The sequence below is a fragment of the Clupea harengus genome, chromosome 23 (assembly GCF_900700415.2).
Source record: "Clupea harengus chromosome 23, Ch_v2.0.2, whole genome shotgun sequence".
Lineage (NCBI taxonomy): Eukaryota > Metazoa > Chordata > Actinopteri > Clupeiformes > Clupeidae > Clupea > Clupea harengus.
Window position 1 is genome coordinate 23,949,700 of NC_045174.1, and position 23,584 is coordinate 23,973,283.

The 23,584-nt window shown below is 42.2% G+C and overlaps 1 protein-coding gene across 1 annotated transcript in view; it reads right to left on the reverse strand.

The window, feature by feature from the left end:
* The window catches only part of LOC105910437 (programmed cell death 1 ligand 1-like), a 55,596-nt gene extending 32,228 nt beyond the window's left edge, over positions 1–23,368 (reverse strand). Inside the window, exon 1 of the mRNA XM_031560722.1 lies at positions 23,243–23,368. The gene's annotated coding sequence lies outside the window, so the exon portion shown is untranslated. The remainder of the gene's footprint in view (positions 1–23,242) is intronic.
* Between the last annotated feature and the right edge of the window lie 216 nt (positions 23,369–23,584).

Below are 23,584 nucleotides of genomic sequence, written 5' to 3' on the forward strand. Positions count from 1 at the left end.
GCCTTAAATTTCTAGTGGGGCAATTCTGTATGATTTCATGTCACCGTCACAAAAATAGAGGTAGCTGATATAAGCAGTAGGTCTATATGACCGGTAGGCATTAAGCAGTAGGTCTATATGACTGGTAGGCATTAAGCAGTAGGTCTATATGACTGGTAGGCATTAAGCAGTAGGTCTATATGACTGGTAGGCATTAAGCAGTAGGTCTATATGACTGGTAGCTGATATAAGCAGTAGGTCTATATGACTGGTAGGCATTAAGCAGTAGGTCTATATGAGTGGTAGGCATTAAGCAGTAGGTCTATATGAGTGGTAGGCATTAAGCAGTAGGTCTATATGAGTGGTAGGCATTAAGCAGTAGGTCTATATGACTGGTAGGCATTAAGCAGTAGGTCTATATGACTGGTAGGCATTAAGCAGTAGGTCTATATGACTGGTAGGCATTAAGCAGTAGGTCTATATGACTGGTAGGCATTTGCTATGGGCTGCATTTTGGGTGCCAGAGGGGGCAGAAATCCTATTTCAAAAACATGCTTCAGCGTGACACAAAGATGTTGCCTATTATACAGCAACAAAGTAAAACGATTAGAGAGACACATAGCTCAAATAACTTGCCTGCTTTATCAAGCTTGTGGCACACGTGTGGCATACAACATGAAGCGAAAGTCACAACTGAAACAAATAACAGCAACAAATCATGCTGCTAAATGAACAAAACTTTGTAACACGTCCTTGCAGATTTCATTGATACACATAATGTTGGCTTATATACATAAATTATTTCAGGCTGCAACTTGGTTCATTATATATGCTTCAGCCCTCAGCGCGACACAAAGTAAAAAGATTAGACAGACACATAGCTCAAATAACGTGCATGCTTTATCAAGCTCGTTTTGAGGTGCTAGCTGTTAACCATGTCTTTCTATCATAACATTCCTTTTTGAAAGTTTGAGTTACTTTCTCACCAGGCTGCTGCAGGATCAAGCCGTCTGGTCTGTGTGGCCCCAAACGTTTTATTTCTAATTTATCTTCCAACCAAAATGTACTGAATTGCACCCTCAACAAATTGTCTACATTATTCATTATAGGCTAAATGAAAAAACTTCCAGAATAATTGAAAGATTGCTAACAAGCAGTAAAGTCACTGGCGTAGATCTGTCTTTGTTTTAATTTATTTTTTCTTGATCACGGTACAGTTTTCTCGAGCAGCGGACACCTGCTGCTAGGCAGAATTCAAGGGGCACAACTATGACTGCCCCGTCTCCCAATGTAAACTTTGGGATGTGTCAAACACGCTCACATGTGGTTTCCATAGCAACAGTCTTAAGATTGCCCGCGCTGCCCCACAGAGCAGAGAGGGACAGCGGAGAGCAGCATTTCACAGAGCAAGCACACAGACAGAAACACACACGAATCAAATTAGTCAAGTCAAGTTTATTAGAAAAATACTTTAAAAAACTTCTTAGAGGTAGTAGCACACAAAACATGTGAAGTGTCCATGTGCATGATGCAGTGGCAGAATTAACCACGTCATGTCGTCATAAAAACCACGTCATGTCGTCATAAAAAGGCCTTCTGTTAGGTGAAAATTCACTCTATTCTGACGTCATTAACAGTGTTTCGCTTCAGTGTCTGGCCTTGAGGAGAGTCAACATAAAGCAACTCACGTTGACCAAAGTGCAGTACAATCAGAGGCAATCACAATAAAATATAAAAACAAATAGAAACAAAATTCAAATAAGGATCTATACACAAATCATCAATAATGAGGTTGGCTTAAGTCCTCTATGCTGATATGCCTCTGGATCTGAGTAACAGGAACACATTTACATCTTAAAAAAACATTTCTCCGTACTGAACATCTTAAGAAACACATTTCATACAGTACATATTAAAAAAACACATTTCAGCACTGAGACAGAGTTAAGATAAAGTACATTCCTACAGTGAGTCAGAAAACAAAACTGCTGTTGCTGAAAAGAAAGCTTAACACTTAGCAAACAGAATGCAAGAGTAAAGCTGTTCTTATATTTTCACAGGACCACAACACGTACTGTTCAAAGGTACCTTCAATGTTTCTCACCTGGTGAGCGTGGACTCATTATTAATGTGGTCAAACTAATTATATTTGAAATGCTTAGCTATCTGATGTTTGACTTAAAGCAGCGGTTAGGATTTTTGGTCTGAAACTAGTCAGCTAACTACAAAAAAGTCAAAAACTTTACTAACAACAGCAACACAGCTAGCGTGAGAAAAGGCTGGCATGCTAACTGTGTCTTTTGGCGATGTGGTTGGCGATGTCGTGCTGTGAAAGCTTTTCTTACGTTTTGTCAGACCCAAACCAGAACATAGTGCTTAGTCTGGGTGGCCCACGGGAACTAACCGGAGTGTTTATCTGTCCTTCACACGACCATATTCCTCCATGAACTAACAGGAGTGTTTATCTCGAAATGTTTACGAAAATTAAAGTGCCTACAGAGACGAAGTTGACAGACTGACAGGATGGTGTAAACAAAACAACCTGACCCTGAATGTCAAAAAGACAAAAGAAATCATAGTCGACTTCAGACGGCAAAAGGCGAACCCTCAACCCCTCATCATCAATGGTGAGGAAGTGGAGAGGACCTCCTGCTTTAAGTTCCTGGGGGTTATGCTCTCAGAGGACCTGAAATGGGTGATGAACACAACCGCCACAGTCAAGAAAGCACAGCAGCGGCTCTACTTCTTGAGAATACTGAAGAGAAACAACCTGTCTCCCGAGCTGCTTAAGTCTTTTTACCACTGTTGCATTGAAAGTGTCCTCACGGTGGCATGGTATGTCAACTGCACAGACAAGGACAGGAAATCCCTCAGTCAGGTCATAAGGTCTGCGGAGAGAATAATTGGACTTTCACTGCCTCCCCTGGACGACATCTTTAGGACACTCTGCCTCCGCCGAGCATGTGGCATTTTGAAGGATGAGACTCACCCCGCAAACCATCTCTTCACCCTGCTACCCTCTGGCAGGCGCTACCGGGCCACTACAGCCCGCACCTCCAGACTGCAGAACAGTTTCATCCCCAGGGCCATCACAGAACTAAACAATCACACAACCCTCATACCCTCCACCAGGGGCGGCGCCAGGGGGGGGGCTAGGGGGTGCTCTAGCTCCCCCTGGATTAGCCATAGCACCCCCAAGAAAATAATGGTTTATTTATTATTGTTATTTAATTTCATTCTGCGTTCTTAATTTAATTTATTGTGTGATAATAATATTTCAATCACAAAAGAAAATAATAACAGATTGAAATGAACAGATTGTTCAGTAGCACGACAGAGACACGTCGCATGCGTGAACTTTGACGTTTCCTGACGATTGAAGGAGAAAGAGAGCTAGTGCACTGTCAAAGTCGTTGTTGTAGTATCAACAAATTCACAGTAATGGATCGGTTTTTGATACCCAAAATTCCACGTGTAGAAGAATCATGTGACGTTGAAGAAGAAGAAGAAATGCAAGGGGTATCTGAATCTGATTTAGAAGAAGAGGAACGTCGTGGTCAAAGAGATCCACCCTACACCTCTACTGAGGGTGCTAGCCATGCTACACCTGGTCTGCTGGCTTGCCCGGATTTTGGTTTTGCTTATGGCTTTTCCAGCATAGTTTTTTTTGCATTTTGGCCTGTTCTTTAAGAGTTTTATTGTACAATGATCTAGCTCTGATTATTGTGGTTTTGAGTGCCTACCGTTTTGTTTCATTCACTTTTAAAAGGGGCCTGCATCTTTACACCGTTTAAGATTTAAGGTGGAACGGTCTTGTTAGATGTGTAACAATAATGAATGCGGTCTCTTTTTGGCATTTTTCTGGATCCGCCTTAAAAAAAATCTGATTCTAGCCTAGGACGAGCAGTCTGTCTGTGCTAGCCAGGTATACATAAGCTTCTATGTTTTTATTGATTGTGACCTGAAATAATATATACTTTTTGAAAGCATTTCTGACTCTTTGACTGTTTTAGTTAATTCTATCTGCTATTCTAATTTGCCCTCTTTAGTTTAGAATGTATTGAACTATTTATGTTTAGTTTAATTTGTCAGACATGGTAGTGGTGACCTGGTGGTCATCTGGCGCCAACTTTAACCCCCACTGAAGTAAGTGAAGTATTTGGGATTGCGGAATCTATAACATGCTGCATGCATTTTGTCAGTGACTGTCGCAGAGGAACACGGCTATGTGCGCGTCCGTCGGAAGCAGCCTAATGATAATAATAATACGATCGATTTGTAAGGCGCTTTTCATGGACTACAAAGACGCTTCAGAGAGCAAACATGTAAACAGATATGACGATATGGTGGGGAGATGTTGTAGTAGAGAACCATGTGACACATATGCTATCACCCTAATTTCATAGCACCCTCGGTAAAACGCCGAGCACCCCCATAGCACCTGCAGAAAAAAATCTCTGGCACCGCCACTGCCCTCCACCCAGCACAACTGCACTTTTTTTTTTAGTGGTTGCACAAACAAATTCCGTTGTGTATCCAATGCACAATGACAAATAAAGTCTATTCTATTCTATAAAAGGCAAAACACTGCTAACGCTAGCCCGGTTAGCACTGAGAAAAGACGTTTCTTCATGCATCTCATGGCAGCAGGTCTTCAGTCACCACATTGACAACCTTGGTGTGCGGCTGGTTGTCTTCAATCACAGCAGGCATGTTTTGCAGCTGGATAAACAATGAACACAAACATATGTAGACCATTTGCAAAAGCCACTTTACAAAACTCATAAAAAAAAAATATTTTTTTAAAACATTACAAATTAAAAAACGGTTTTGACTGTTTTGTCAACTGTGTAGAAAGTACTGAAGGCTGAACAAACATACTGTAGGGAGTAGTTACTTAAAAATGACTCCACTGTACTCTGGAAAGCTGTGGAAGAATCATGGCATCACTCCCTGATACATGGATCCTCTGATTTATCTTCAATTTGTCTAAAGAATCACCACTTAGGTCTGTTGGGAATATGCTGTAGATCCATTTAGGTCTGTTGGGAATATGCTGTAGAACCATTTAGGTCTGTTGGGAATATGCTGTAGAACCATTTAGGTCTGTTGGGAATATGCTGTAGAACCATTTAGGACTGTTGGGAATATGCTGTAGGTAACGCCTCATAGACCTGGCTGCCAACTCACTCAGTCACTCTCACTGAAGTCCACCCTGTTCACCTGTCCACCTGTTCACCTGTGTCACTTACCTGAAGTCTCTTCTTCATGACCACCACTCCGAGGACGAGGACGAGGATGAGGAAGGGTACGAGGACGGGTATTAAAACGTAGTGATGTCTTGATCACTGTCCTGTCTGTAATGATAATACACGTAACACATTTGTGTTTTCAAAAGCCTGTGATGTTAGTAAAAAGTTGAATGCTCGCTACGATAACATTTGTTTGTCATATTTTACACTCGCCTGTAAAGTGAAAGCTGGCAGACTGAGAAGCTCCTCTGTCGTTGGTGAAGGTGCAGGTGTAGTTGCTCCTGCTGCTGCTGCTGGAGATGTTGACGTTCAGCTGGCTGACGATGTGCCAAAGCTGCTCTGAGGTACGGGAGGTTGTTGAATTGGCCCACTCAGTGAGGTGGTGGCCATGTTCATCTGTCCAGGTAACAGCAGCTAATGGATAGCCTTCAGCCTCACAGAACAGGACACGTTCTTCTCCACTCACAGAGATGTTCTTCTGTTTTATATCTCTCCATGGGGCTGTGGAAAATCAGATAAAACATTGAACAGTGAATTCACTATGGTTAAAGTTATATTGTGTAGGTTATATTAGTTGTAAAGTCTGTTTGATATGTGGCTTATAGTTTTGATGTTTTGTTTTGGGACATAAATAGCATTTATACGAGTTGCCAAGATTATTCACTTTAGTTTTGTGCTCTGGTAATGTTTACAGCACAATCAGTGTGGCCTAATATATAGAGAAAGTTCATCTTTGTGGCCTAATATATAGATAAAGGGCATCTTTGTGGCCTAATATATAGAGAAAATGCATCTTTGTGGGCTAATATATAGAGAAAGTGTATATTTGTGGGCTAATATCTAATGCACAATGACAAATAAAGTCTATTCTATTCTAATATATAGATAAAATGCATCAGTGTGGCAACTGTGCTGCTGTTTGTGTTAGCAAGGCAAGGCTGTTAGCTGATAGTTTTTTTTTTACAAAAACTCTGCAATGCCACTTTGCTCATAATGCCCTTTTTAAAGTCCTTTTTAGGGAGGAGACATTGGGCTACACACACACACACACACACACACACACACACACACACACACACACACACACACACACACACACACACACACACACACACACACACACACACACACACACACACACACACACACACACACACACACACACACACACACACACACACAATAAAGTATGCATGGTTGGAAAATGATTGTGTCCGAGGGACATAACTAACCTCTGAGTTTTATATTTAAAAAACGGTAATCCGTGGAGGTAGGCATCTCTATGAGACACTGGTATTTTCCTTCGTCTGAGATGCAGACAGAGTCCATCTTAAGGGCGACAACCCCATCCGGGAACCCCTGTGTCAGTATCTGAACTCTTCCCTCATAGGGGTGGAATACTTCTGGTACTGCTCCACGTAGAACAATAACATCCTTTGAAGGTCGAGGACGACTTTGGGTGACCAGGACTCCAGTTATGTTTGGATCCAACTTCACTGGAAACTTCCAGATCATAATGACATCAGCATGGAGTTCTGCGTCAATGTTGTTGACCTCCACAGATGAAAAAGCTGAAAACACATTTATAATGGAACATGATTTGTGATGGCATATGATGATCAAAATATGAAATTAAATAGTTTCACTCAACTAGAAAGGCAAGAAAGTCTTCACAAATGCAGACCTACCTTGCCCAGACGCTGCCAACAAGAAGCAGAGAAAAATCAGTGGTAGCATCTCTTTCCTCTTGAGTGAAGTTCATGGCCAAAAATGATGTATCTGGGGAAACACAAACACATTACAGGTGCAGCAGTAGCATCAAAAATGAATACTTCAGTTTCAGCCCTGTTCTTTGTCACATTTCATCAAACAGACTACCAAGGTGCTCAGGGACAATTTCCCTTCGTAAATAAATCAGTAAACAATCACTTTACCATTGTTTGATCTACATGACCTTGGAGACAGTACTACTCTTCTTGATCCAATAACCAGAAGGTTGGACCCTGATGGGTGACCAGATTTGAATTTGTGAAAAAAAGGACACTTTAGCGGCAGCAGCTGGGGGGCGGGGTGATTGTTGGATGGATGGGTAGTGTATAGCATGTGGCACCATGACCAGGTGAATGCATACAAATGACACAAATGAAATGTGCCCACAGACATAGGCTATAAAATATGATCCTTTGATCATAACCTGCAAGGACTTTCATGCCTACTTGATGAGTAATTGTCGACTTTTGGGTAAGATTCAGTCTTCTGAAAAATGTGACTCAAATCTAGATCCTTGCGGGTTACAACGAGCCAATAAAAAATTAAATATGCCCAGCCCAACCACACCAGGAGGACAGGAACCCGCAAGGATCTAGATTTGAGTCACATTTTTCAGAAAATTGAATCTTACCCCACAGTCGACGATTACTCTTCAAGTAGGCATGAAAGTCCTTGCAGGTCATGTGCTTGAAATTGTACTGGGTATTGTACCAAAGGCTCAAAATTAACGTATTTGGAGGAAAATTATCGTACACGAGTCAAACGCATTATCAGCTATCTTTCTAAACAAATAGGCGCACAGTGGATTTGAAACTAACCAAGTATTTGTCTGTCAACTAATTTAAGAGCCTTTTAGATGTTAAGGACGTGCCTCAATGCTGTTGTTTTAAATGATTCTCTGATTTGTTTTACTTTATGTTATTTATTTATTTTTTTATACTTAATTGTTTAATGTGTTTTGTCTATTTATTTTGTCTTTTGTTTTGTTATGGTTTGTTTATTTATTGTTCATCTGTATTATGTACCCTCAATCAGGGCATTGCTGCAAAAGAGCCCTATGCTCAGTCAATTCCCCCTGAATAAATAATGATGATGATGGTGATGAAGATGATGATGACGACGACGACATCAACTCGACACATTCGCCTTTTCGTCAGCTCACGTCACACACCGAGTCACTTGGGACACACGCACCCCGATACAGACACAGACACACCCTAGCACATTTGGCGCTCTAGGCAAGCTTCACTCCTGGCGCCCCCACCCCGAAATAAAAAAATATATATATTTTTCCAACCGATTTTCCGCTAAAACGGCATTGCAACTTACAGACTGTAAGCCTGCATTTCTTTCAAATGAACACAACAACGATCGCAACGATGAGCAAACATTAATTAAAGAACAAAATCACTGAGAAAAGGTCACGTCTGTGCTGAACTCCGCTCCAGCCACGCCCCCCTGGTCAACGCACAGACACACGTCACATTCACTCGCTCATCTTCCCAATCAGCTGCGAATAATGTTTTTAGTCTTCTGTTCTGTTGATGGCTGGCAAACAACAATCTTAGAAGGTCTGGGTCACTTGAGGCACATATTATTCACTCATTTTTGGTGGTTTGCTGGTTTGCTTCTTTGTAACCAACTCTGCAAAGATGTGCTCCCCTTTGCTGCCTCCTTTAGCTGCTTCTCTCTCTCCTGAATCCTTCTCTTTTCCATAGGCATTCTAGCTTCTACCGCACTCTACACTTAACAACACCCAAAACAGTGATAGGATTTAGGCATTTAATCATTTTGAATTAAATAATTCGTGTGAGGCATTACTTCCATCATTTATTCTTCTTGTTAAAATGAAATGTTATAAACTAACCATCAGCAGACATGTAGCTTAGTTTTCCTACCAAATAATTTGCATAGGGCTGGTTGTCTGTTAGGCAAGCTAGCTGCCTGATTCTTTAGGCTAAACATGGCAAACTGAGCCTGGCTTTATGAAGATTGTAATTCATTTCATATAACTTGATGATGATTGTTCGTTTGTTATTCATTTCTACAACTTAAACTCACCTTTTCTTACTACGTCAAAGCAGTTGCGCATCGATTAAATCACACAAGACAACCGTGACCGTCTCTCGAGGCAAAAATGCAGGCGCTCAGGTGCCGTTCGCGTTTAGCACCGCACATTCAGTAAACAGAGTACTAGCTACATTACCCTCCCCCTATTCACTTCCACTCTCTTTGGCCACAGGTTACTTTATGAAATGTTTCGGGTGGTGATTTTTCTTTATCTAGCCTTACATGAAATTCTGAAGCGGTTATACTATTTAAAAACGTTTCCCCTCGGAGGGGCAGCTTGAGTCGAGACGGGCAGTTAGCCCCCCCCCCGTGCACGTCCCTGCTCCGTAGTGACCGTGACCCCTCTGCACCACCAGTAATGGGTCCAATTCAGAAACACCACACACAGACAGCCATCCGACTGCCAAACAAATGACACAATACAATACCTGTTAGCACATGGGGGGAGTATAAGAAGCCAGCGATGTGCAAAATTACTGCGTAGGCACTGTTGGAAGATTTGGAAACAGAACAAGGATCCTTCTTACCTGATTAGAAAGCCTTTTATGTCATTGTATAGCTTTGCGCATGGTTGCGGATGGATTCGGAAGATACTCCAATGTGTTTAGCTATTTACACTATCAATAGAATAGTGGACATGAACTTCGCTTTGGGTTCCGCACGACTGCCGCTCTGGTTTTGAAGACACCCGGGTTTTGCCGGCCGAAAACGTACACACACAACATGTCAAAATAATAGTATGAATAATAGCTGAGAAAATAAAAATCATATCCCTTCAAAATAAAGGTCAGGTTTCTTTATTAGAGGTAACAGAACAAGATTCTGAAATAGAAAGTGGGGAATTGTCGTCTGCGTGGCGTACACAGCCTTTCAAGCGTGTGGCCTAGTGACCTCCACAGGCTGAGTTGATGCTGCAAAGGTTGTTAGGCTGAGAACTTAAGAAATAAACATGATTCTGAAATCAAATGTGGGGTGTTGTCGCCAGCGTGTCATGAGCACTTCTGACTGTCACAGTGTAGTATGAAGTTGCCCAACACCAGATATTTCTCCCTGTATGTCGGTGACAAATAAATTGCTGACTTCAAGAAAAGTAAACTGGTTTTAATGCCAAAAATGATGAATCCTTCTCACAGTAAATCCTCCTCAGTACAACTCCATTCAGCACTTCTTGTTTCCGTTTCAAACCTTCAGGGCGTGTTGAGGGCAAAAGCATAACAAATACGTCCCACTGCACCCAAATCACAAGACGGTTATTGTAGAGGAGAGAGGGGATCAGAGTTTAGAGAATGTTTTCCTGGTGGCCTGACTGCAGAGATGGAGTCTGACTTCTCTGTTGAATACCATGAGCCTGGTGTTGCCATCTCACTTCTACTCAAAGACTCTCGTGTCAGATAGCAGGGAGGGCACGGATTAACCTTTTTCCCCACACAAGTATAGTCCAGTTGGATTTATCGACCAAAAATTGCATTGTATGTAAAAAATGTTCTGCTCCGTGTTGCATGAAATAAATATATAACTAATTACGTTTGAACTGTGACATTGTGTTAAAAAAATGTTCTGCTCCGTGTTGCATGAAATAAATATATAACTAATTACGTTTGAACTGTGACATTGTGTTAAATACCGACAATACAATACCACAACCTGCCCAGTAGAGGGCATCATTCACCCACAGATCCTCTCAGGAGACTGATGCAGTGGCAGAATTAATGCCACTCTTTTTTAAAGGCGTCCTGCTTAATACTGGGCTGTATTAGTGTAATAGTGTATTGTTCAAGCTACTTTTGTTTGTTTACCTATTATGTGAGCCATTTTGTTGGCATGCTCTCATTGGACGTACTGCCAGAGCAAGTAGTGAAGAATTGAGCTGAATTTGACAAAGTGTAATGATTATAATGGACGACTGACCTTTAAGTGCAGCTTAGTGACACTTTACTTTCTGTCAGGAGTGAAGCTATGGTATACTGAAGCTCAATGAAAGCATTTCATAAGTTTCAAAGGCTTTTATTGGCAAATACATGACATTTATGCAGTCAATATTTACAGTGTTTATAACTTCTGCATTTCACTCTGGATATCATGCTTCTTGGCCAAATCCTGACCATTCTTGTCTTATTAGTGCTCCGTGTTGACTGACCTCGAAGACGTTCTTGTTTTCCCTCCAGCTTTCAGATCACAGGTCTATCAGTCCATCTTAGACTCAGCTCTAAACGCATGAAGAGTTGAACAGAGTCCAGAGTCTGGTGAGGGTTTATTGTGATGAGTACAGCCAGAGGAGACTCAATCTGCTGCCGGACTTCTAAACAGGTATGGTTGAAATCGCAGTGATTTTGAGTAGAATAAAGTCTATGGCAAATAATGCAGAATTTCCATGACTTTACATTGTTTTTGCAGAAATACTGCAGTAATAAGATACATTTGTGAAAACACAAGATTGTATCACACACACACACACACACACACACACACACACACACACACACACACACACACACACACACACACACGCATTCTTTTTCTCTGCCCCTCTCAAACACACTCACAATAACGTGCACCGTCAGAAAGAAACCTGATCCACTATCATTTATCTCTCACTAAACAAGACAGGTCTGTTCAGGACAAGACACACACACACACACACACACACACACACACACACACACACGCGCAGTCACGGAGACACACACAAACACACACAGAGACACACACTCACGGAGACACAAGCAAACTCGAGGAGACACACACTGACACACACAGAGACACACACTCACACACACAGAGACAAACACTCACACACACAGAGACACACACTCACGGAGACACACACTCACACACACAGAGACACACACTCACGGAGACACACTTCCTCTCTCTCACTACTTCTTTTACTATCAAACACACGACTGTAGAAGAGGTTTGAAGTGTGTTAAAGTAGCCTACCTGTCTTACTGCTAGTCCAGAGAGTGCACACACACACACACACACACACACACACACACACACACACACACACACACACACACACGACTGTAGAAGAGGTTTGAAGTGTGTTAAAGTAGCCTAACTGTCTTACTGCTAGTCCAGAGAATAGAGACAGGAGACCAAACAGAACGATAGAGCGAGAACAAGAGAGAAAGAGAGAGGGAGGGAGGGACATAGAGAGGGGAAGTGAGAAAGAGAGGGACATACGGAGAGAGAGTGAGGGGAAGTGAGAGAGAGAGTGAGGGGAAGTGAGAGAGAGAGGGAGGGGAAGTGAGTGAGAGAGGGGAAGTGAGAGAGTGAGGGGAAGTGAGAGAGAGAGTGAGGGGAAGTGAGAGAGAGAGTGAGGGGAAGTGAGAGAGAGAGGGAGGGGAAGTGAGAGAGAGAGGGAGGGGAAGTGAGAGAGAGAGGGAGGGAGGGACATACGGAGAGAGAGAGAGGGGAAGTGAGAGAGGGGAAGTGAGAGAGGGGAAGTGAGAGAGGGGAAGTGAGAAAGGGGAAGTGAGAAAGGGGAAGTGAGAGAGGGGAAGTGTTGGTAAAGAGCAGAATTTCTTGTATCTGACGTCGAAGAAGCAAGAAGGAAAACTAAAGGGTGGGGGTCACCATGGATACGTCAGAGTCCATTTTGTACGAATTTAATTCCTCACATCTTACGTGTGTGTGTGGGTTATTTGATCTCCCCTTTATGTTCATGCAAGCTTTGTGAGAAAAAAAACGTATCAGATTGCATTTCCTTTTGAGTGTTTATGAATGTTCCAAGGAATGAACTTCAAGAAGTGTGTGAGTGTGTGTGTGTGTGTGTGTGTGTGTGTGTGTGTGTGTGAGAGAGAGAGAGAGAGAGAGAGAGAGAGAGAGTGAGTGTGTGTGTGAGAGAGTGTTGTGTCTGTGAGAGAGAGTGTGTGTGTGTGTGAGAAAGCATCTCAGTTATAAAAACACTGTTTGGATGGGCCAGGATAATAAAGACTTCAAGATTATGACCCCCCTTATATAATCCCTACTGGGGAAAATATATTATAGGGTGAGAACTGGAATGATTGGTGGAGATCTGCCAAGGATTACCTGGGGTTAAGGAAGTAAATCACTAGATACCAAACATATACCAATATTATCATATTCAACGTTTTTAGGCAACTGGAACTGTACTGAAAACTGGGTATCTGTTGTGTGCGGCCAAATTGATTCCTGTTTCAATACTTGTGAGGCCAAAGAGTATTCTTTTGAAAACAGCATGTTGTGATACACAGGAAGTGGTCTGTACCGACAGGAAGTGTCCCCTCCTCCTCCCCAGGAGCCCACTGTGACGGAGAGCATATTCAACCGTAGGGATGATCACATCGTCACACCCACTGAATGCCGCACAGAGTTGTGGATAGACTGAGATCCCCCGGCCCTAAGAGTGTGATTGCGCGAGGAAGAAGTGTGAAAGGACTAAAGATATTAGCTTTTAAGTTTAAAGTTTTTATCAAATTGTAGTTGTTTGTCTTGGTGATGTAGGAGCCTCACATGAATGAAGTGAAGTCAGTAAAGCATAAAGTATCATCTCACTGATGAGCTTATAGTAGAACATTAAAGCATAAAGTATCATATAAGTGTTGCATATAAGTGTATTTATTAGTTGCATATAAGTGTATTTATTAAACAACAAGCTTGTTGGACTCACCCATGTCCTGGCAGACCAGAGAGAGGCACAGGCTTTCTCTCAGAGAGAGAGAGAGGGAGAGAGAGAGAGAGAGAGAGAGAGAGAGAGAGAGAGAGAGAGAGAGGGAGACCGGGCTCACTCTGACTGCAGCAGATGAGAGAGAAGCTGTTATGACCCGGCTCGTGAGTCACAACATAAATTGGAGACAGACCACAAAGTATACAAAGATTTTTTTGTTTATTTCAATAAAACAAAAAAAGTTTGCAGTGGGGGTGTAGAGGGGCGTAACGCCTGGCTCAGACTGTTGCGTTGCAATGCATTGATCAACGGATGACGGAGGGCGTGTCTGGCGCATGGGGTTGTGTTGATAACATCTCCGTTATAGTGAGATTGACAGGTCAACAAACCAATCACACCGCTAGCGCGCTGTTTACCTTGTGGGTAGTAGCATGCTAACATTAGATAGCTGGCTCAGACACCTCAGACGTATTCTTCAGTAATAAAAACGGGGTTTTTACATTGTACAGTGTCTATTTCTCGGTAACTTTATAAAAATCTAAGCAAAAAAAAGTCAAACGATTAAGCAATATAGTACGAGTGCGAGTGGGGTAGGTAAGGGATATTCCCACGGGTGGTGTTCGGCCGTAGCCACGAGGCCTGAGGCCGAGTGGCGCAGGCAACAACACCCGTGGGAATATCAGGGTTTATTAAGGGATCATAGGTCGCACCTGAAACCTATTAATCAAACAGAAAAGAGCAGGCACAAACTAATCAGAACTGCGCTACCAGGAGGGTAAAGAGGACCAAAAAAAATCAACTGAACTTTTTGGAACATTCTGAAGAGCTCTATAATAAGAGTATAATAAACAGTATGCAAAAATATGTTGAACAAAATGTAAAATCTTTCACAGCACGACATCGCCAACCATACCGCCAAAAGACACCAGTTAGCATTGCAACGCAAAAGTGAGAGCCAGGCGTAACAGAGAGGCGTGACACCTCCCCCCTTTAAAGGGTTCCTCTAGGAGCCCTTAAACTGAAGGTAAAGCCCCTCTACTGTGTCCAGTCATCCAGTCTTCAGCCCTCCACACCTAGGACAAAGGAGAAAGAGGGAGAGAAAGACAGAGAAACACGGAGCACATGCCCCAGATGCCATTGATTGCATCTCCAAAATGTCAAATTAAAACAGGCCATCCTGAGCCACCACAGTCACATTGTCTCACATCTTGCTTGTGCACTCACAGACCAAAGCACTCTCTAACCAGGCACACAACCACAGACGAGAGAAAAGCAAAATGAAACACATCACACGAGGTGTGCCATTACGGCCCTGTTTGTGTGGCGATGAACAGTCCGCCATGCGAATAGTCACGCGGTGGGTCCTGTAGATGGCAGGTCTCGCATGTGCACTTGGCATCCAATTGTAATTTGTCGTACTTCTTCCAGGCTTCAGTAAGGTCAGGGTACACCAGGAGTAGTGGTTGGAACTCGCCCCGCCCTCTTCTACCCCACTGGACAGCGTTGTTTTCTTCACCAACGTTTGAGACGGGTGGTCTCTAAAAACACCACCCCCCTTTGTAGGTTGGACTTCCTGTCACAGTGGGCCGGCCCTGGGAAACTGTAGAGGGAGACAGCTCCTATCCTCTGTGTCTTGGTATGGTCCGTTTGAGGCTGTTGATTAGGACCCACTCTCCTGGCCCCAACCTTGGTTTCAGCCTCACAGGTTCCTGCGGAGCACAGAGAGTTCTGAGAGCATTTTGCTAATTCACATTTTTGCCATATATTCTGCAAATGTATATGGTTTGAAAGCTGAGGCAGTGTTGCTTACCCATCACCAAACATAGTTAAATCAACTTCTGTAAAAGGCATATCTCATAGGTCAGCTCTGGCTGCCATAGTTTTATCTGTCCTCTGCCCTAAGTAAAAGTGTAGCTGTTTTTTTTTAATGTGTTTTACTTTGATCTTCATTGTGATATTAAGGGGTTGGATAAACTATATCTGTGCAGAGTTTTATTTTCTATCTTATGTTATTTTATTATGTATTCTATTTTTGTATCTTACTTTATACACAGTAAATTGCCAATTAAATGGTATCCAGAAGGTATTAAATATATGGGTATTATTTTAAATCCTGATTTTGGAAATCTGAACATAACCAATATTTATGTCAAAAATTAAAGAAGACCTGAACAGATGGAGACACATACAACGTTCACTATGGGGTAAAATAGACACAATTAAAATGAATGTTCTTCCTCGTTTAATCTATGTTATTAATGCCCTTCCTTTACCCTTTGACAAAGTTTATTTTAAGAAAATGAACTCACTACTATCTTCCTTTATTTGGAATGATAAGAAACCAATAATTAAAATTATATATTACCCGAGATAAGGGCGAAATGGGCCTTCCAAATATAGAAAAATACTTGAAGTTGCGGGGGCAAGTGAAAGTTGTGATTTTAAGGTGCAAATTTCCCTCTGTAATTATAATTGAGTTATTTGTTGAAAAATAAGTAATTAATAAACAAACATTCATTAAAGAACAAAACCATTGAGAAATGGTCCTCTTAATAACCGTACCATCATGCCAACCAAAAGATTACCAGGACTAATTTTTTTTTTTAGCAAAATAGGCTTTACTTATCCACAACGAAGTGCGGTCAGGGGAGCCAGAGCCTTATATTGAACTTGACCGCGAAAATGGAAGATTCTATAGCTAAGCTTAAACATTTCTCAAAACTGGACTTTAATCATCAAAACGCACATTTAAAGTCAAATTACTTTGAACATTTTTGGAACCTCAAGAATAGATTTGGTTTTGGAAGAACAGCGGAGACTAAATACTAGCAAGGGGGCGGGGGGCTTCTCATCCCTCATTTGCAAACATTACATTGATACAATAGGACCACCAGTAAGACTGAATACTATGTTAGGAATGTCTCAGCCTTCACAAATAAGGAAAAAAAGCAGCCTGTTATCAATCTGTTTTGCTATCCTTGTTGATTTATTTTATCGGTATAGGTGTTTATGTTGTTCAATTTCATATATTAATTTAAAGTCGTCCAATTTCAAGTAATCCATTCTTCAACACTAGCTGCTACCTTATCTTCAAACAGAAAGTAACTTTAAATCTCCATGGCAACAGCTCTCGAGGGTTCGGGAAATAATAGGATATATTGCTTCCTTCATTATTCACAGCAAAATATATATATTTTTTATTACATTTCAAAGATTTATTACCAGACTCTATGTAAAAGGGGCCACGCAAACCTTGCGGAAAATAATAAAAATTGAAGCCAGATCTTTATCTGAGTTTTCTGTTTGGACATGGGCGTATGTTCTGTTTCCATGTCTGGTGTAGCCATTCTCATTGTTTACAACGGATTAGAACTCTGCTAGTGTCCACACCATGTCCACACCATGTCCACACCATGTCCACACCATGTCCACAGGGCAGAATTTCCGCCCTTGGTGTAGAAGGGAGGGAGTTGTGGGAGACGACATTGCAACTTTCCTGCAAATTTGTCAACCCCGGCTCACCACAAAAAGGTCAAAGACAAAGTGGTCTCATACCACAAGAAGTTACTGGAGTCTACCAACTTCAACACAGCACGCACACACACGCGCGCGCACACACACACACGCACACGCACACGCACACGCACACACACACACACACACACAAAATCAAGAATGAGAACAGAGTGTCACTGGTTTAAGTGTATTGAGCAACTCTCAATCTATTCCTATGATTAAACTAAACTATACCCTATCTAGTCTTCAGTGGTGTACCGGGCTCGAGGCGACTTTAAACGCTAAACTCGCGAGTAGACAGCAGACCACAAATATAGTCCACCGCCTAACTCCGAAGCGTACCCCCACCCGGGATAACCACCCAAAACAACAAAGCAAAATAACAAACAAGTGCTCCGATGGAAGGGCAGCACAGCCACCCAGCTGAAGCACTCTAACTAGGAGAGTTTGCTCAACACAGTGCTTCTTTACTCACTCTATACAAAACTCTGCAGCCCAGCACAGAGAGGTCACAGGTTCATATCTCACACACATACATTAATGTTAAAGTCAGAGCATATAGCTCTTAAAAATATGGTGTCAGTGGTGTCAACACCTCATAATCTAAGTTCTGCTTACATAAGCACATGATCCATACAAGGTAATGTATTCTCAAAAGGAGACCGGAGATACTTCTCCTAATTCGTTGCTCACGAAGGAGATCCGAATATTCCCCTTTCGTAAACCCTTAGCTATGTACAGTATGCTTCTCAGAGGACTGATAACAAACAAACAAAACAAAAACCATATACAGTCGTTGCCTATCTGACAAGAAGACTACAGCAGAATTAATATCAAAACTACCAGCCGCACTTGACACAGCTACCTCTGGCACTGTAAGTGGCGTAAACCTCATATCGAACTACTGACAGATGGCGTCATACTGTATGTGCGCGCCACTGAAAAAGTGTCTTCACTCCACCACTGACCCAAATTACAACTAAAAACATCTTTTAAAAGCACCAAATCCATGGGATTTATAAATATAAATCAGTACACTACAATACACTTTGCTTAGACTTTTTAAAAGTTACCGAGACACTGTACAATATAAAAACCCTGTTATCGTAACTGTTTCAGATTTGCTAGGAATAAAAATATGAATAAAAATATGAATGAAAATAGGATTACAAATATTTCTTCATGTATCTTTAGTCACCACCATGTTGTGAAGCTGTTTCCCTTCAGTCACCGTGGTGACAACCACACACACACACACACACACACACACACACACACACACACTCAATCAATCAATCAATCAATCAATCAATCAATCAAGAATGAGAACAGAGGGTCACTGGTTTAAGTGTAATGAGCAACTCTCAATCTATTCCTATGATTAAACTAAACTATACCCTATCTAGTCTTCAGTGGTGTACCGGGCTCGAGGCGACTTTAAACGCTAAACTCGCGAGTAGACAGCAGACCACAAATATAGTCCACCGCCTAACTCCGAAGCGTACCCCCACCCGGGATAACCACCCAAAACAATAAACAAAACAACAAAGCAAAATAACAAACAAGTGCTCCGATGGAAGGGCAGCACAGCCACCCAGCTGAAGCACTCTAACTAGGAGAGTTTGCTCAACACAGTGCTTCTTCACCCACTCTATACAAAACTCTGCAGCCCAGCACAGAGATGTCCCAGGTTCATATCTCACACACATACATTAATGTTAAAGTCAGAGCATATAGCTCTTAAAAATATGGTGTCAGTGGTGTCAACACCTAATAATCTAAGTTCTGCTTACATAAGCACATGATCCATACAAGGTAATGTATTCTCAAAAGGAGACCGGAGATACTTCTCCTAATTCGTTGCTCACGAAGGAGATCCGAATATTCCCCTTTCGTAAACCCTTAGCTATGTACAGTATGCTTCCCAGAGGACTGATAACAAACAAACAAAAACAAAAACCATATACAGTCGTTGCCTATCTGACAAGAAGACTACAGCAGAATTAATATCAAAACTACCAGCCGCACTTGACACAGCTACCTCTGGCACTGTAAGTGGCGTAAACCTCATATCGAACTACTGACAGATGGCGTCATACTGTATGTGCGCGCCACTGAAAAAGTGTCTTCACTCCACCACTGACCCAAATTACAACTAAAAACATCTTTTAAAAGCACCAAATCCATGGGATTTATAAATATAAATAAGTACACTACACTTTGCTTAGACTTTTTAAAAGTTACCGAGACACTGTACAATATAAAAACCCTGTTATCGTAACTGTTTCAGATTTGCTAGGAATAAAAATATTTCTTCATGCATCTTTAGTCACCACCATGTTGTGCAGCTGTTTCCCTTCTGTCACCGTGGTGACAACCACACACACACACACACACACACACACACACTCAATCAATCAATCAATCAAGAATGAGAACAGAGGGTCACTGGTTTAAGTGTAATGAGCAACTCTCAATCTATTCCTATGATTAAACTAAACTATACCCTCTCTAGTCTTCAGTGGTGTACCGGGCTCGAGGCGACTTTAAACGCTAAACTCGCGAGTAGACAGCAGACCACAAATATAGTCCACCGCCTAACTCTGAAGCGTACCCCCACCCGGGATAACCACCCAAAACAACAAAGCAAAATAACAAACAAGTGCTCCGATGGAAGGGCAGCACAGCCACCCAGCTGAAGCACTCTAACTAGGAGAGTTTGCTCAACACAGTGCTTCTTTACTCACTCTATACAAAACTCTGCAGCCCAGCACAGAGAGGTCACAGGTTCATATCTCACACACATACATACTTGGTTATGGGCGACAGTGGTACTCGAGGTAGAGAAGTCGTTTAGAAATCGATTTGCTAGTCGTCTGAGCAGCTATCTAATGTTTGCATGCTACTACCCACAAGGTAAACAGCTCGCTAGCTACATTATTAGCTCATACAAAAAAATATGACTGAAAACTTCATGCATCTCAAGGGAGGTCTTTAGTCACCACCATGTTGTGCAGCTGGTTCCCTTCAGTCACAGCGGTGTCATCCTTGTTGTGCTTCTGGATAAACAACAAACACAAACATGTAAACCATTTGCAGAAACTACTTTAGCCACTTTAAAAAAAAAAAAAAAAGTTTTGTCTGTTTGGTCAACTGCGTAGAAACTATAGGCTGAACAAACATACTGTAGGGAGCTGTTACTTTTAGTTAAGTCTTAACTAAATTTAAACTGAATTTTGAATGGCCGTCTGTACAAATGACTCCACTGTACTCTGGAAAGCTGTGGAATCATCATGGCATCACTCCCTGATACATGGATCCTCTGATTTATCTTCAATTTGTCTAAATAAAGAATCACCATTTAGGTCTGTTGGGAATATACTGTAGAACCATTTAGGTCTGTTGGGAATATACTGTAGATCCATTTAGGTCTGTTGGGAATATTCTGTAGAACCACTTAGGTCTGTTTGGAATATGTTGTAGATAACACCTCATAGACCTGGCTGCCAACTCACTCAGTCACTCTCACTGAAGGCCTCCCTACACACCTGTCCACCCTGTTCACCTGTGTCACTTACCTGAAGTCTCTTCTTCATGACCACCACGCAGAGGATGAGGACGGGGACGGGGACGAGGAGGAAGAGTAGCAAAAAGTAGTGATGCCTGTCTGTAATGATAATACACATAACACATTTGTGTTTTCAAAAGACTGTGATGTTATTAAAAAGGTTAACGCTCACTACGATAACATTTGTTTTTCATATTTTACACTCACCTGTAAAGTCAAAGCTGGCGGACTGAGAAGCTCCTCTGTCGTCGGTGAAGGTGCAGGTGTAGCTGCTGCTGCTGGAGATGTTGACGTTCAGCTGACTGACGATGTGCCAAAGCTGCTCTGAGGTACGGGAGGTTGTTGAATTGGCCCACTCAGTGAGGTGGTGGCCATGTTCATCTGTCCAGGTAACAGCAGCTAATGGATAGCCTTCAGACTCACAGGACAGGACACGTTCTTCTCCACTCACAGAGATGTTCTTCTGTTTTATATCTCTCCATGGGGCTGTGGAATGTCAGATAAAACACTGAACAGTGAATTCAACTCTATGGTTTTTCCTCTTAAAAGTGATATTGTGTAGGTCATATTAGTTTTGAATGTCACTTTCATATGTGGCTGATAGTTCTGATGTTTTTTTTTTTTTTTTTAGACATAGATAGCATTTCTACTAGTTGTATTCTGGTAATATTTACAGCACAATCAGTCTGGCCTAATATATATAGAAAGTGCACCAGTGTAGCAACTGTGCTGTTGTTTGTATTAGCAAGGCAAGTCCCTTGGCTGTTAGCTAGTTAGCTTGTTCATTTTTGACAAAAACTCTGCAATGCCACTTCACTCACAAGTCCTTTTTTAGGAATGAGACATTTGGCTACACAAACACAGGCTTGGATTCATTCCTTGAAACACTATTTTCAGTACTGCTACAATTTCTCATGAATAAATAAAGTATGCATGGTTGGAAAATGATTGTGTCCGAGGGCCATAACTGACCTCTGAGTTTTATATTTAAAAGACGGTGATCCGAAGAGGTAGGCATCTTTATGACACACTGGTATATTCCTTCGTCTGAGATGCAGACGGACTCCATCTTAAGGGCGACGACCCCATCCGGGAACCCCTGTGTCAGTATCTGAACTCTTCCCTCATAGGGGGGGAATACTTCTGGTACGCCTCCACGTAGAACAATAATGTCCCTTAAACGTCGAGGACGACTTTGGGTGACCAGGACTCTAGTTGTGTTTGGATCCAACGTAGATCGAAACTTCCATGTCAAGGTGACATTTTCATGGAGTTCTGCGTCAATTTTTTTGACTTCAGAAAAAGCTGAAAATGGAACATGATTGGTGATGGCATATGACCAACAAATATGAAATGAATTTGTTTCAACCAACTAGAAAGGCAAAAAAGTCATCATAAACGCAGACTAAAACCTACCTGCCCCAGACGCTAGCAACAAGAGGCAAATCAGTTGCAGCATCTCTTTCACCTTGAGTGAAGTTCATGAGGACAAAGGTCATTCATCTGGGGAAACACAAACACAAACACAGACACAGACACAGACACAGACACACACACAAACACATTACATTCTGATCTTCACACACCAAGAGCTTTATTGAGTGCGTTCACAGCAACCCTTATGCATTGAGCGCTATCAGACATATTAGCATGGCATGTTCACAGTTGACCTAATAACCATATCCTGCATTCCTAACACCTGGTTGTTTGCTACAACCTCTCCCACTGACACAGAGAAAACCTAAGGATGTTGACTTCCAAGTCATGTGCAAATGGATATGATTGTAGTGATTGGTTGTTGACCTGTCAATCTCGCTATACACGTCTGAGTTATCAACACAAACTGTTTTATCCACAGGTAATATGTAAGACAATACTGAGGTAATCCAGAGTATTTACAATACTGTAGCGACCTGCCGGGTCTTAAGGTTGGGACAGAGAGAGGGAAAGTGAACGGCCCATCGATTGCTGGCACGCTGCCAGTCACCGACACGCCCGCGTTATATCTACTCCAGGTATGCTGGTGGTTGGCAGCTCAGTGGAGGGGGGTGTGTACAGTACACTCAGGTTCCGAAAAGTTTGCTCTCTTTCAACCGTTAGGGGATGTCTGAATAAGCTTCGCTACATAGATGGCGACGCCCAGCTAGCAGCGGTAGCAGCTAACCCTGTGAAACCCCCAAAGTACCCTGGCCCTGCTTATGATGCGTAGAGAGCTCAGCACTCCACCAGCGATAGACTTTGCCCCCCCCCCCCCCCGGCGCTCCAGCTGTGACACGGGACGGGAACACAACAGGAGACTCCAAGATCGCTTGGAAGCAGCCCACACCTTAGAGCGGACACAGCAGCACAACCACCAGCTAATTTTGCGTGTGGGTAAACATAACGGAAAAAACGGAAAACACGTTTCAGTTGAAATTCAAACAAGATACCAGCGGAAATCTAGACACTCACCGCTACTGAAATATGTAAGGTCTGTATAGTATTGACTCTTCTCGCTCAAATCCAACTTCAGCAATTCCTATAAAACTTTCGCCGTTCTTTGTGTATGTCTGACTATTGCTCTGCCCCTCTTCTATTCAAACCAGGAAGCTGCAGTGTCAACTCTCGTGAGACAAATACGCAAACGCAGCTGAAGAGGCGTTCACCTCTGTGTAACGTAAATTAAATGTGACATAACCCATGCAATAATATTCACCTATACTCTTTACAATGTATTCATCTACACGCCTCTTATTTTTTTCAGGGTCAAAAGGAAAATGACAAGCCAGCCCCTTCAGTTATATATTCAAAACA